The sequence below is a fragment of the Alligator sinensis genome, unplaced genomic scaffold, assembly GCF_000455745.1.
Source record: "Alligator sinensis unplaced genomic scaffold, ASM45574v1 scaffold381_1, whole genome shotgun sequence".
Classification (NCBI taxonomy): domain Eukaryota; kingdom Metazoa; phylum Chordata; order Crocodylia; family Alligatoridae; genus Alligator; species Alligator sinensis.
In genome coordinates, this window is record NW_005842440.1 from 447,029 (window position 1) to 461,854 (window position 14,826).

At 43.0% G+C, this 14,826-nt stretch overlaps 1 protein-coding gene across 10 annotated transcripts in view; it reads left to right on the forward strand.

Moving 5' to 3' along the window:
* Nucleotides 1-14,826, forward strand: part of DPF3 (double PHD fingers 3) — a 250,812-nt gene that overhangs the window by 9,890 nt on the left and 226,096 nt on the right. The gene's annotated exons all lie outside the window — the stretch shown is intronic.

Here is a 14,826-nt window from a genome sequence, read left to right on the forward strand (position 1 = left end):
CGGGGTGAGAGTAGAGGAAACAATAGGCATCAAGTGCAGGGTTTGCTTTTCTCTGTATGCCTTTTAAAGTATGAACACTGTGCAGAGGGAGCAGGATTGGAGCGGGCTGTCTGACACCATCTGTCTTTTTTATTAACAACTTGTTTAATAAAACATTTTATAATTTTCATTTATTCTTTAAAGTTGCTGATCAGGAAACAATACACATGTAAATAAATTATGCATGGGATAAATTAGGACAAAAGCAGTAAGACACATAGGGGGGAAAGGATGCAGTGCACAGTGTTTTAGCCTCATGTGTCCTTCCTGACAATGAAAGGGAGCTGAATGACATTTGCATTTCCTCTGTCTGCGTTTTGATTGTGTCTCAGAACCCACAGACGCCCCCTACAGAAACTGGCCACACAAAGGTTTTGCTCTGAGATGGGGGACAATGTAGATACTATAGGCTGAAATCCTAGCTCAGGTATCATAGAATCATAGAAAATGAGGGTTGGAAGGGACCTCAGGAGGTCATTTAATCCACCCCCCTGCTCAAAGCAGGACTGTCCCCAGCTAGATCACCCCAGTCAAGGCTTTGTCTAAGCTGGGTCTTAAAACCCTCCAAGGATGGAGATCCTATCCTATATATTTTATGCATTTATCTACGAACAGTGTTCTCTCTATCTTCAGCACATAGACACATGGGTTACTCTGTTTATTGGAGGCTAGTCCTTGTGGGATAACATATTCCAGTATAGCTGGATATCTGATGTAGATACATCACATGTAGCAGCTCCCTCATTAATGCCCAGCAACTCCTTAAATTACAGTTGTCTCCTTCTGTGTCTAGCTGTCTTTTTCCCCTTGTGTGATCACTTTGGGTGTCTCCTGCTCTTCTGTGCCTTCTTCCTCCCCATTTCTTCTGTGGTCTGACCCACCTGAAACAACTGTCCATTGTTTCTGCCACTTAATGCCTTGTTGTTTGCCAACATAGTGCTAAAGACAGAGATCTTGGTGGTCTGAGTTCAACAGAATGTGTAAAAGGAAGATGGCAGTTGTCTAGGAAAACACACTGCCCTGAATAGGCAGAACAGACACGCGCGCTACCAATGGATAATGGTGGGTTTTAAATTACTATGTCCGTCATATGTTTTCTTTCTGTATCATTCCCTGCAATATGAGCTACATGATATGGAAGGTACAAATACTGTTAAATAATATTTTGTATCACTGTTAATGTCAATCAACTCCTTTCAATGTACTTTATAAACATCAGTGAATTAAATCTCACAGCAACCAGAAAAAAACTTTTCAGCTCACAGAGCAAATCTGTGTTACAGCTGAAACTAGAACTCAGCAATGCTACTTTTCAGTCTCTGTACCTAGTTGCACTCCCTCCATCTCTAGTTTAATAGTGATGTACATATGGTGCCATCGTGATTTTAATGTAATTAAGATCTTGTAATTTAAAAAGTCTTATCCAGAAGCAGAGCTGATCCTTCCGCCCCGCCCCCCCCACTGTCTTTATCCCAACAGCTGACTTTTATTTCAGGTTGTCAATTAAACACACTAACTGGAGCATATGTTAATTGAGGCGGCTGCCTTTTTTTGCTTGAGACTTGCTCACACTTCAATTCTCAGTCTCGCTGCTCATAAAGAAGAGTGATTTCCTCAGGATAGTTTAAACTCTGGGGTAGCACTGCTGGTGATAACTGTCCTGAAGACATTAAAGAGGGGCCATCAGGATGGTAGGGGTAGTACAGTCTCTCTTACTTGGGTAAGTCAACACTTGTTAAGAATATTGCTATGATGGATTTTGGGTAAGTCAACACTTGTTGAGAATATTGCTATGGTGGATTTTGTACTATGGGCACCTATTTCCAGCTAGAAATCATAGCTGTTTCACGCAGCCTGTAGGACAGCTCTTGCATGGCAATGACATTTGGTCAGTTGAGACCTAGTCTAAATTCCAGCTCGTGTCTTAGAGCAGAAGGGCTCCACATTGCCTTAACATTCCTTAAGCCAGCCCCAAATTATGATTAAGTGCTGATGAGGACCAATTTCTTGGATGTTACTACACAGCCATCTGGTTGCTGATTTTAAATGTTATGCCAAAAGTGTAATGTGCAGTACTTCTTTCAGCAGGGGTTAACAATAAAAAACAAGAGATGGACATTTTGGGCTGTGCTTCAGTTTTGACAAGTAGCATGACAGTGATTTGAATGTTACAAAGTTGAGTCATCTTCTGGTAACAAGGTTGTTGCACTCATTAAATTGTTTGATCAAAATCTCTACCAAGTGTCCTGTGTGGTCCTTACATTATTTGAAGTAACATAAAAACAGAAACACACCCAAATGTGGTGCCTTTCTGGCCAAAACTGTCGTTAATGTTGAAACTCTTACTATACCACAGTTCTTGCCTTCTGCTAAAATGATAGATGAATGTAGTTATGGTGTGTGTACAGAGAAATATAAAGATAAAAAACAAAATAGATTAGAGGAAAAACAAATAAGCAAACAAAGAAGCCATGCTATGAAGGCCTGAGGATATGCCCATTTAACATGGGAGATTCTAATAAATTATATGTTACTAGTTACAGCATTTTACTTGGTTGTATGAGTGACTTGTGCATGATTAGTTGTAGTGCTTTTGTAATTTTGTTTTGTCGGCATTCTGGCTTGTCACAGGCTGTCAGATTCGATGGACGGCGGAGCTGGCATCATAAAATTGTCACTGAAAAAAGGTTTTTAAAGCCTATTATTTGTGGCTTTTTTTGCATTTGAAAGCAACGCCAGACTTGCTAGGTGATATGGGACGTAAATGGCTATGAAGGCAAAAATCATTGAGTATGTTGGGGGGTGAAAATTTAAGAGTTAGGGGTATGTTTTCAGGGATGCATCCAATATCTTAGTTGCACAACTTTCATTAAATGGGCTCAGATGATAAAAGTTTAATAAAGTCTATGCAGTGACCCAGAACAATAAAGTAAATGACATTTTCTCTTCACTGTGGTTAACCATAAGTATAATCCCCCATATGTGGCCACCTCATCTTAACACCCAGTAGGTGCTGCATGGGCAAATCTAGGATTTTGAAAAAAGGGGTGCAGATGGTGTGGTATATCAGCACATATAATACAATACTTTTTTCTGGTGAAAAGGAAACTAGAGGCTTTACTAATAAAATATCTTAGGGGCCTAGGGCTGTATTATTCAGTTTAAGATTGAAGCAAGCAAATATAACTTAATTAGCATGTGCATTCATATATTTAAAAACATAAACTAGGCAAAAATAATTATTGTGTTTCATTACTCCTGTAGTCATTAGAAGTAAAGGTACATTTCTTTTTTAGATTCATAAAACAAAATCTAGCCTTCTTTAGCATCTGGACAGTGCATCTAAAGCGTCACTGAAAGTTATTTCCACTCCTGAGTTATTGTTCACCTGAGTTAATACTTCTGTACCTGAGTTTCTGTTTTTAGCTCAAATTTTAGCTACAGGGATGTGAAAAAGAAAGTAGGTTACTAGGAGCAGCTAAGAGATGGTAGCATTGCAGAAGATAGGATAGATTGATTAGTGGAACATCAAGTTCATTAAAAAGGAGAGAGGGTCATTTACACCTGTGAAATAAAGAGTTTAGAAGGAATCTGGTATATAACAATGATGAGCCATGAAGTCAATTGATTCCTTCACTGCTGCCTGAATAGACATGTTGCTGCCACTACCAGGCAGTTGGTTTTAAACTGTGGGTGGACCAGGAATCAAAGGAGGGTGCATGACTGCAGTACTGCAGTCCTTCTGGATCTGCCCCTGAAGCGCTGTATACCAGGATTACTCTCAGGTGAGCATTTCATCTCTACCTTGCAAATCTTTTCTCTATAGTTGTCGCAAGGCACTAAGGTGTGCCTGCTCCTTTAAGGGCAGAAACTGCCTAGAGAGAGGACCCTAGGAGCCAGGCAGAACCCCCACAGGGGCAGGTTGCCATGGCAGCAGGCTAATGAGGGAATTAGCCTGCACCTGCACCTGGTCAGCTGACCAGAAGAAGGTGGGGCCCTGGGCACATCTAAGCCCCAGGGTTGAAATTGGAGGTGGTTAGTGCTCTGGGAGCAATGGGGGAAGGAGCTCTTGTAGGAGCTCTACTCAGAGATGCTTGTTTGCCATTCTGCTGCTATAAGACTGAGGGGCTCTAGGACAGGGGTGGGCAAAATGTGGCCCGGGAGCTGGATGCAGCCTGCCAGGCCATTCTGTCTGGCCCACGGAGCCCCTAAAAATTCAGAAAATTAATATTTATCTGCCCCTGTTTGCCTGTCACACGGCCCTCGATGGCTTGCCAAAACTCAATAAGTGGCCTACGTCCAAAATAATTGCCCGCCCCTGCTCTAGGAGCTCCTAAAGTACCTTGGTTTATGAGGCACACATTACTGAGGGAGAAACTGGCCCTCTTAAAGGTGCAGATTGTGGCCTTCAGTGTCATTGTTATTGTTAGGTTGTAGCCCAGGGGCTCATATTGATGTTGTTTAATCCGGTGGACTGGGATGAGGCTATTAGGGAGGAGGAGGCCTCATTGGGGCACTCTACCATGCAGAGAGCCCAGTGCCAGTGAGGGCAAGCAGACAGGGGCCAAGGGCCCAGTAATGACAGGAGGCCAAGCTAGATCAAGGCCTAAGAGGGACAGTGTTTGAATACCATCTGTGTGAGGCATGGGGCGTGGTAAAGGGATGGTTATGGAGCCACACATCTAGCCCATAAGGCTTTGGGTATCTTGAGAGGCACTGACTTTAAGTGAGGCCCAGCAAGGGATCCAAGATCAGCAGGATCTAGTGGGGTTCAAGAGGACTGTAACCGCCTGGGCAGCCTCCCAACTTATTATTTCAACCAGCAAGATGTGGGAGATGAGATTAGAATGTGCCCACAGGGCGGAGCAGGCATGGTCATGGAGCCCTAGGGTCATCATGATCATCCCTGGGGACCCCACGCTGTGACAATAGTTAATGGTTCCAGGAGAAGCTGGAAGTGATATAGCTCAAGGCTTCTTCCAGCTGGGAATAAGCTCTTTTAGGATCTCCCCATTGGTTGGGTACTGACTTTTTCTTGCTCACATTGTCTTTTGTGGCAGAGCTGTATTTGCTTAGTGAAACTGTATTATTTGATTTGGTATTTACTCTGTGCTCATCACAGTGGTAGTAGTCGTGTGGTATTCGAACGTCTCTATGCAGGCTTGCCTTGGGCAGGAGCCAACTTTGTATGGTCTATACCTAAGGTTACATGAATTTGGAGAAGGTTTCTGGGTTTTGAGGTGGCTTTTCTAGGGCAACCACTGACTTAGGAAGTCCACTCTGTGGGTGGAACATTGGAACACCACTCTTCAAAGGAGAAGCAGAAGGCCAATTTACTATTTAGGCCTATTTTGAGGACTTAATTAGGACCTTAATAGTGAATTGGTTGAATTGGACCTTGACTTCTATTAAAGGGCTGCTGTCAATGTTGTGTAGGCCTTAAATTTAGTTTGCTGTTTTGAAAAAGACAATGGATTATGAAAAATAAATATCTTAATTACACTTTCTTTTTAACACCCCCCCCCCTCGCTACTGACAAGGTATTTCTCTTTTTTTCCCCTTTAAACCTTTCCTTGCAGTTTGTGACCCAGACCCAAGCGCACTGGGCTTGTACATAAGTACATGAGAGCTAGAAAGTGATTCCAGCGCACAAAGTAAAACTTCTCAGCCTAGTTTCAGTGTCTAAGCTGAGTGACACAAGCAATCAGTGTCAGTGAGCATTAGTTCTTTAGAAGTCGTCTTTTCCTTAATCGAAACACAGTAAGTTTAAAAAAAAGTTTTTCCTGAGCAAACCCATTTTAAGTACAGATTTCCACCACATGCTTCAAAGAAAAATAATGCTGTATCTCAAAGACTGCTGGTAGGCATCCTTCCTCACACCCTCCTCTTCTTGAGTACAGGAATATGTCAGCATACTTTTCAATTTTAACTTTACCTGCCTGAGCCAGGTGCAGTCAGTGAGTTACAATTCCATGGGAGATTTTGCTGGCATCTCAGTATTGCCTGGAAAGGAGGCTTTTTAGGGAGTGATTGGAGCGGCAAGAGCACAGCCAGAACGGATCCTGATGAGTCTGCACTGGGTGGCTGTGATCAGCAGGGTGTGCCTGCCAAGCCCTGAGTCATTGATTTCTCTTTCTGCTAATCACCAGCTGTAGAAAGTCCCCTATCCAGCTGCTGATGGGCACACTTGTTATGGTGGGGAAGGGGGACTGTATGTTTATCTTCTAACAAGGTGACCATATGTTTTGCAAGGTCCCTGTGAATGACAAAAGGCAGATCCAGCTCCAGTTAAGTTCACTTCTCCATCCCCACCCAAAATGGCCATGGGGGGCACACAGCATTGTGAGCTGTAATGTTCATTTTACATGTCATCCAAAGCCTATCATACACAGGGATGAGGATGTTGACTCTGCATAAATATTTAAAATATGTTAATGACACAAATTCCATGTCATTTAGGGCTTCTTCCCTTGACTTTCTGTCTAGTAGGCCTCCACTGTGATGTTTTGAAAATTTGTAAAGGCCAGTCCATTTGGGGTAATGGACAAGTCATTATTTAAATGGCAGGTGGAACCCTCAGCCCACTCTGCTGGGCACTGTCAGACATCCCCTGCCCTGAAGAGCTCACTGTCGAAATCATTGATTGTCAAGCACCAGGCCAGGTACAGATCTGGGGATAAATCCAGGTGTCCTGCGTCTCAGGCTGGTCCCCAGCCCACTGGGTCATCCTGTCAGGAAGCTTAGAGGGAGACACAAAGTTGACATGTTCTACTGAGGGGAAAATAATACCCAGATTTCCATTTCCTATGAGAGTAACATAGGCCCAAAGAAAGAAATCCATGGATTTGTTTCTGTTTAAGTATTTTGCTCTCAATACTATTTCCTGCCAAGTTGTGGTTAGTATTGATGAGGGAAAAACAGATTACATTTATGAATATACTAGAACTTTTTGATTTATACAGCCTGAAAAAGGGAAGATGTTAAACATTAGTGGTTCAGAAACTCTTTTGTGCTTGACCATCAATAAAACCTAAATAAGGGCAGGTGATGATATTCTACCTAGTTTTCAAATATGTTATACACCATTGAGCAATGTCAAAAATGATAGCATGAGCTGACTTTTAACTTTATGTTTAGCCAGATTGTATTTGACTTATTTTCTTCAGGCCAGGTACATTTAGGAAAACATTGGGATGTTTTTATGGGCTCTATTGTTGCATTTGACTAGTCAGTTTCCCCACCTAGCCTTGTTGGTGTTCAATATGAAATATATCAGTAGCATGGTTGTAATACACAGGCCATTGCCTATGCTTTCTGAGATGCGCAGGAGGTGTGAAATAGTCTGGAATTAGCTCTTCCTGCTCTGCTCAAGAGAGGTTCTACTTTAGGAGGGGCTGGAGTGGGATCCTTCTCCTGCCAGGTCTTGGGGTCTGACAAACCTCAACTTTTAATTGCTTGATAAATGACTTTATCAGACATATATCACCCTACAGAGTTAGACAGTGCTGGATGGTGCTTGAATGGCAGGCTGGTGAGTATTGACATTAATGTCTACACAGGGAGAAGGAGATCACAATTATTTTTCTGCTTCCAGGCTTGTGTAAATGCAGAGTAACATCACTGAGATTTGTTGGTGTTACCTTGATGCAAAATAGATGCTAATGAGCTCAGAATCTCACAGCAAACTTTGGTAAGGGAACTGTCTAGGACCCAAGTTACTGGGGCGGATAAAGATTCACTGGGGCCCAGGGCTCGCCCCCGCCACAGCCTGGGGCCCCCCCTGACCCACGCCCTGCCTTGCAGGTGTGGGCTCCGTCCCTGGCTATTGAATCAGGAGCAGTGGCTGGAATGGGACGTGCTGCCCCCCAGGCCTGGGGCAGGAGCCACAGCTGCCTCCACCTGCAGATCCACGCTGGAGCTGGTGCCTGCCAAGCACATGTGGCACAAACCGAGCTCTGGGGGTGGCCCCTTGTTCTGCCGCGGCTTAGTCTGCCTGAAGCAGTGCCTGGCAAATGGCACCCGGCAGCCACGGCCCGCCACGTTGTGTATGCCTGGCCCGGGCAGGCTGCTGGTTTCCTTTGCACAGAGGCAGGGGCCCCTGGGCTCAGGCCCAGCTGGCCCATGTGTTAATCCACCTATGCCACCCTCCCTATTTTCTGTACTGGCTCTAATTCATTACTGTTGATAGTCCAAGCTAAATGTTTCCTCTTCTCCCAGGTTTCCTCCCCCCTCCTCCCAGCCTCCTTTCTCCATTGACCTCTAGAACTGCAGTCCTAGCTGTTGATTTATCAGGGCAGGCTGGCTCAGCACTGTGTGGAGATTGCTTTTAATTAACTCTCTTCGTTCTTTCCAACCTTCAGGGAGCAGCAACCCTTTAATGATTTTAATATTTTATCGGGATTTATATCCGCCTTGTTTGTTGTTTGTTGCTCTGCTTCCTCACATGTTATTCCCAAATCATTTCCCCAAATGAAATGATCACCTCAGGTCCCTCTGACAGAATAAGGAGGAGCATTTTAATGGGTTTTGGGCTGGGAGCTGGGCTACCTGAGCTTTGCCACTGTGAGTTGTGAGAGAAGAGGGAGTTCTGTGATGGATTTTCCTGCTGCAGCTGAATTCTTGCCACAGGGGAAGCTTCTCTTGCATGTTCTATCTCAGCACACAAGACGAGGCACCTTTTAGCTACTGCGTAGAGCTTGGGTCTGGAATTGGGGAGCCCCCTGAGTCCTAAATCTGGCCCCTGACTTGCTGTCTAGTTTGGAAAAGTTGCTAATGACTTATTTTCGGAGGAGTTGACCACTCACAACTCCCACATAGGGCAAACTACTCAAAGGAACTGCTAGCAGACTCTAATTTGTAAAACACAGTTAATTGTATATGTATGCATATATGAACTTGACAGTATATCTTTATTACAAGAAGACTCACTTGGTCCACTGGGAATAGCTCTACCAAGGGAGATTTCTTCAGCATGAGCTGGTAGCAGCTGTGCTAAGCGTCTCTCAGCTGGAATTTTCTCTTTGCATATCCAACGGTAAGTATCTCAGGAGGTTTGGTATAAAAGGGATTAGTGAGAGCGTCTGTCACATATAATATTGATACTTGGCATTTCCATTGCTCCTTCCATCCCAGATTTGAAATACGTTTCACAAACACTTGTGAGCAAAACGTTACAGCCCCTTTGCAGCATTACTCTCGTTGCTCTACAGATGGGAAAACTGACTCTTGCAATGAAGTTACTTGCCCAGGGTAACAGTGAATTTCTGATAGAGTTAAGGAAATGCAGGGCTGTGCTTTAGGTACTGCTGCATGGGGTTTAGGGAGTTCTTTGAGAAAATTTCATCACCCAGTTTAATGGTGGATTAAGACTATCTTCTTGTTTTGGATGGAATGTACCATTGCTAAACCATTTCTGCTGGAGATGGCTAGTCCTTAGTGCTTTTGAAGGTACTCTTGAAATGTAAATATTTACCTTTAAAACAAACCAGTTGCACCAAATATCAGGTGGGGTTTAAGAAAAATCTTCAGGACTGAACCCTCCTACACGGTATACCCCCCACCATGTTTCAAAATACATAAGTTGAGCATTAGGGGATATTATCAGTATACCTGCTGACTCAAATTCATTGAAGCCTTTTATATGAGAAGAGACCTTGCCCCACTTTAGTCTCTGGGAGCAATATATAACAGGTCCAAGTGAATTTAAATTAAATCTTTTGCCTAGGGTTATGGCTATCAAAGAGCATTTTTGTTTAAATGGCATCATGAATGAATAGATTCTCAATCTCTAGTCTTTTTTCTCTGTGCAAAATGTACCCCTGGGACACAAGGTTTATCACTAGCTAAACACAACATGTTTGTGGGTGCTTCTTATCAGAATATTGGAAGCTATACCAACATGTAAGGTCATCCTTGTCATGTGGTTCAGGGTTGTCTCTTTCTTACCTTTCTTTGCAGCCATGTTTAGTTGGGGAAAGAAAAGGTTCTGGGCCTGTTTTTTTGTCACAAGTACTAGAGAAAATCCAATTTAAATTCACCAAAATAAATTGATTTATACTAACATAAAACTAATGGAAGAGAAGAATCATGCCCTCTGTGCTCTTTCACCCCTCCTACCTTGCAAATGCAGGCTTTATTTGTTCCACTGAGTAGATTTGAAAGTAGACTTTTCCCCCTTCCCCTTGTTATTTACTTTCTGGTTTTGTTTTTATAACCAGCTTATCCACAAAGTACCCCTTTTGGCTCTTCTGTCTCGTGATATGTCTTCAAGGTTACCTATTGCTAAGCAACCACCACACAAAGTTGAAGGCTGGTCAGCAAATTGCTGTGTATTTCCCAGGTTCTCTGCCATGAAGTTAAAAGGTAGTTGGCACGGGTGGTTACTTTCTCCTCTCCTCTTCAGTTTGGAGGAGGGGAAGGAACATATGCTGGACTGCCACTGTGACTTTTGGAAAGGCTCTGACCTGAAAATGGATTTCAATTCTAACTGAATGGTTCTTTTCCCTGGTAATAGAATTGCACACCTGGGCTCTGAGCTCTTCACATTAATTCCACCCCTGCTAAACTTTCCCAGTCAATTAACCAGGCCCATCTACTGCTCTAGCAGCCACGTGTGCCCTTTCTGCAGCAGCAGGATTTTGGAACTGCAGCTCTTTCCATGAGCCTTCACTGTAGCAGCCCCCGCCACAGTGGTTATCAATCACACCTGTCAGATCTTACCCTCCAACACATCTGTTTTCAGGGCTGCAGGACTTGGCTGTTTGGCTTTGCTTTTTTGAGGAATAAATAAATAATTAATTATATATATTTATTAATATAATAAATATATTTATTATATAAATAAAGGTGTGCAAATATATGTGTATATAATATATTTGTGTGCGACTACACGCATATATATGAAGGGGCCATCTTGGGTGCCAAGTGTTAAGCGTTTTGTATTGACACAGGAGTTGCATGGAACTTATCAGCATCAGTCTGGGTGGGGTTCCGTAAATCTTGGTTTGTGTTGATTCATGCAGTTTTGCACCTCTTGCATTTTGGGTCTGTTTGCAGACTTGTGACTCAAAATACAATCAGCAAGTCTCACTATGCTGTCCAGTACTTCCCAAACTGTGGTCCAGCAGTACCAGAAGCTCTTCCAGGTGCTTGGCCAAATGAAACACAGAAAACAAAGGCAAACTAACGTGTTGGGAAGGGATAACCGTCCTCTGACACAGTGATCTGCAAAAGTTGCACTGCAAATGTTTGTGACGGTTTGTCACAAATTTTTCTAGCAAGCACAGAATTTGAAAGTGAAATTCTCATCTGTCCAGAGGCATTAAAAAAGCTTTGATCAGTGGAAGGTTTCACATGTACCAAAAGTATGTGCGTGAAATTCATCTGGTGTGCTGTCCATGTCAAACCCTAAACTAAATACAGATTTGCATAGTTTGTGGTATACACAGTTTTAATCACCACTCAGGAGTTCGAGTTTAGAGTTGATCCTGCCATTTACTGAAACTTTTGACCACAAAGCAGGTGCTTAACTGTGGAAAGAGGCCAAAGAGGCTACAACTAGAGACCTAGCAATCAAATGACAATCTGAAATTGAGGGCAAGGAATGTCTCCTCTTAAAGGTTAAGACTACATCTGCTTGATGCAGCTGGGAGTTGAAAGATGGGGAAATTCCTAAGGGGATGGAGGTGGGATGCCTCATTACTGGAGATGCTGACTGATCCATGGTTGATGTTAACAAGCTCTGAGGGGAATACTGTCCAGGCTTCCTCAGCTGGAAGCATGGTTGTGGCAGCAACATCTGACGTATGTTGGGCTAGAAATTGAGAGATGAAGACTGGGACTTGAACTTCGCATTTCTACAGTTCCTATGTGCTGCACTACCAGCTGAGCACAGCTTGGAATGTGTGGTTTCTTTAAAGCAGATGGTTATAGTCAGGGTTAAGTCTGGATGGGTGCCTACATCCTAAAATCTACCGGTTCATTTGGCACTGATGTTTCTGCTTTGTACGCAGCTTCAGATGATAAAATAAAGATTCTATTGATAGAAAATAGGGACAGAAGGGATGTCTTGGGCAGCCTAGTCGAGTGCCCTGCTTTCTTGGGCAAATGTCACAATCCCTTTCATAAAGTCATCCCTCATAAGCTCCACCCTAAAACTAGGCAATTTTTGTCCCCACTATTCCATTGGGAGGATCTTCCAGAACCTCATGGCCCTGATGGCTTGAAGTCTTTCTTCTGATTTCTAACCTAAAATTGTTCAGGGCTAGTTTAGACCCATTTGCTCTTGAGCGAATACTATTCTTTAGCTTAAATAGCATTCTTCCTCCATGGTGTTCTCCTCATGATATCCTTATGTAGATCAATCATTTTGACAGACTGAACAGCCAAACTCTTTTTGCTTTAAAGGGAGGCTGAGGGCTTACCACCCCTGAGTCCATACAGTTGATCTGGTGTAACTGTTCCATCTGTCTGCTTCTATCTCAGAGTAAGTGCAACTAAACAGAAATAGTTTACTCCAGAATGAAACCAGTCACCAGTTATTGTGGTGAGCTTTCACTGACAGTTGGATAGAGAGGGCAGATGAACCAGTCACTGTGAAATCAGATGAACTGCAGTAATTTCCCCCCCCTCATTTAAAACAGCACAATTATTTTGTTGGTTCACATTCTTAGTTTTCATGTAAAATAAGTTCTCTCTCCTAATCATCATAGTAGCCCTCTTCCTCTGCACCTGTTCCAGCTTGAATGTGTCTTTCTTGAACATGGGTGACCAGAACTGTATGTGCTACTTTAGATGAGGTCTTACTACTTCACTATTTTTATTGGAAATATTTTGCTTGATCCACTCTAGGATCACATTTGCCTTTTTCATGATTCCATCACATTGATGGCTGATAATTATCCTATGATTGACTAATACATCCCTGTCTTTCTCCTTCTCTGTTATTTCAAAACTGATGAGTTCCCAGATTACATTAGAAGGTCTTGCTGTTATACCAAGGCCAGTTCCTATTCCACTTATAATATGCCTAATTGGACTTAAATGATCCTATTCCACCCTGCTTGAGTCCCTGAAAAACCACTGATGCATCTACTTTTATATTATCTTGGGCTTAACAATAAGTCACAAATGTGGCAAGTGGAAGGCAGACCTTCCCTCCTACCCCCACCCTTTCTGAGGGAACAGCTTCTAGGGACTTGAGTGTGGTGGAATAGGATTGCATTTATGTGTCTAAGTCCATTTAGGTGCCTAACAGATGGGATCTGTCCCAAAGTGAATGACTTCATACTTTATGTTTCATCCCATTTCTGTTACTCCAGTCCCTCCTGAGTGATCTTCTCTTTATTGAACATGCCTCCCAACTTTGTATTATCAGCACATTTCAGTAACACACTCCTACCTTTGGTGCTAAAGTCATTAATGAAGATATGAAATAAAATTGGTGCAAAGCCATATCTCTGAGGAATTCCACTAGTAACTTCTCTTCACCCCTGTAGCTCTGTTCTCAGCATCACCAGTTGTAGTCTCCCCTTTAGCTACTTCTTTACTGACCTTATAGTTCTGTTAATTCCCACCTTCTCTATCTTAAGCAATAGTTTTCCATATGACATCCTATAAAATATCTTACTGAAGTCCATGTATATTAGATCTACTGCATTTCCTGTGACTAGAAATTCAGTTTCTTTACTGAAGAGATCGGATTAGTTGGAACAATTTACTTTGGTAAACGCATATTGCATTTCTTCATACCATATTTCATTTTGCTTTCCTCTCTCCGATTAGCCTTTTTGTTCAAGATTTGCTCTAAATACTTGCATGCTAGTGAGGTCAGACTAACTGGCCTGTAGTTGCTCATGTCACTTTTTTCTTATCTTAAATATGGATGTTGTGTTTGCTGTTCTCTGGTCATATAGCCCCACTGTGATTTTGATTTTTAATAAACAAGTTTGTTACCCAGTTTAGGATCATAGGAGTGTAAGAAAGTAAGGTTGGAAAGAACCCTCACAAGGTCATCTACTTCAGCCCCATGCTCAAGGCAGGATTATATCTGGCTAAACCATCCTAGTCAAGTGTCTGTCCAATCTGTCCTTGAAAACTTTCGAAGATGGAGATTCCACAATTTCTCCAGGTAGCTTGTTCCAATGCTTTACCATTCTCATAGTCAGAAAGTTCTACTTAGTCTCCAACCTAAATTTCCCCTGCTGAAGCTTGGGGCCATTGCTTCTAATCTGTTCCCATATGGCCATTGAGAAAAAGTTAATCTCTATCCTCTCTGTAATTACCTTTCAGGTATATGAAGACTGTTATCAAATACCCCCTCAGTCTTCTCTTCTCCAGACTAAATAACCCTACTTCTTTCAGACTTTCCTCCTAAGTTTTGCTTCCCATGCCCCTAACCACTTTTGTCATGCTGTCTTGGTTCCCTTGCTTTACCTGTGGCAGGTTAGGGTGTTAGGTCTGTGTTGTGTCAGGGTTGGCAGGAATCTTATACAGAGTTTAGATTATAGGTTGCATAGGATGGTTTGCATAAGGATTATCCCGTCTTAGGCAGGGGGTTGGACCAGATGACCGTTGGAGGTCCTTTCCAGCCCTACTTTCCTGATTCTCCAATCCGATTGCATCCTTCTTGATGTGTGGGGCTCAAAACTGAACACAGTACTTCAGTTAGGCTCGGGAGCAGCGAGAGACTCGCAGGTGAAAGCCCGCTGCACCTCTGCTCCCCCGAAGCCCCCCAGAAACCCTCCAGCAGCCGCGGAGCCCCCCGCTGACCCCCAGCACAGCCGGAGG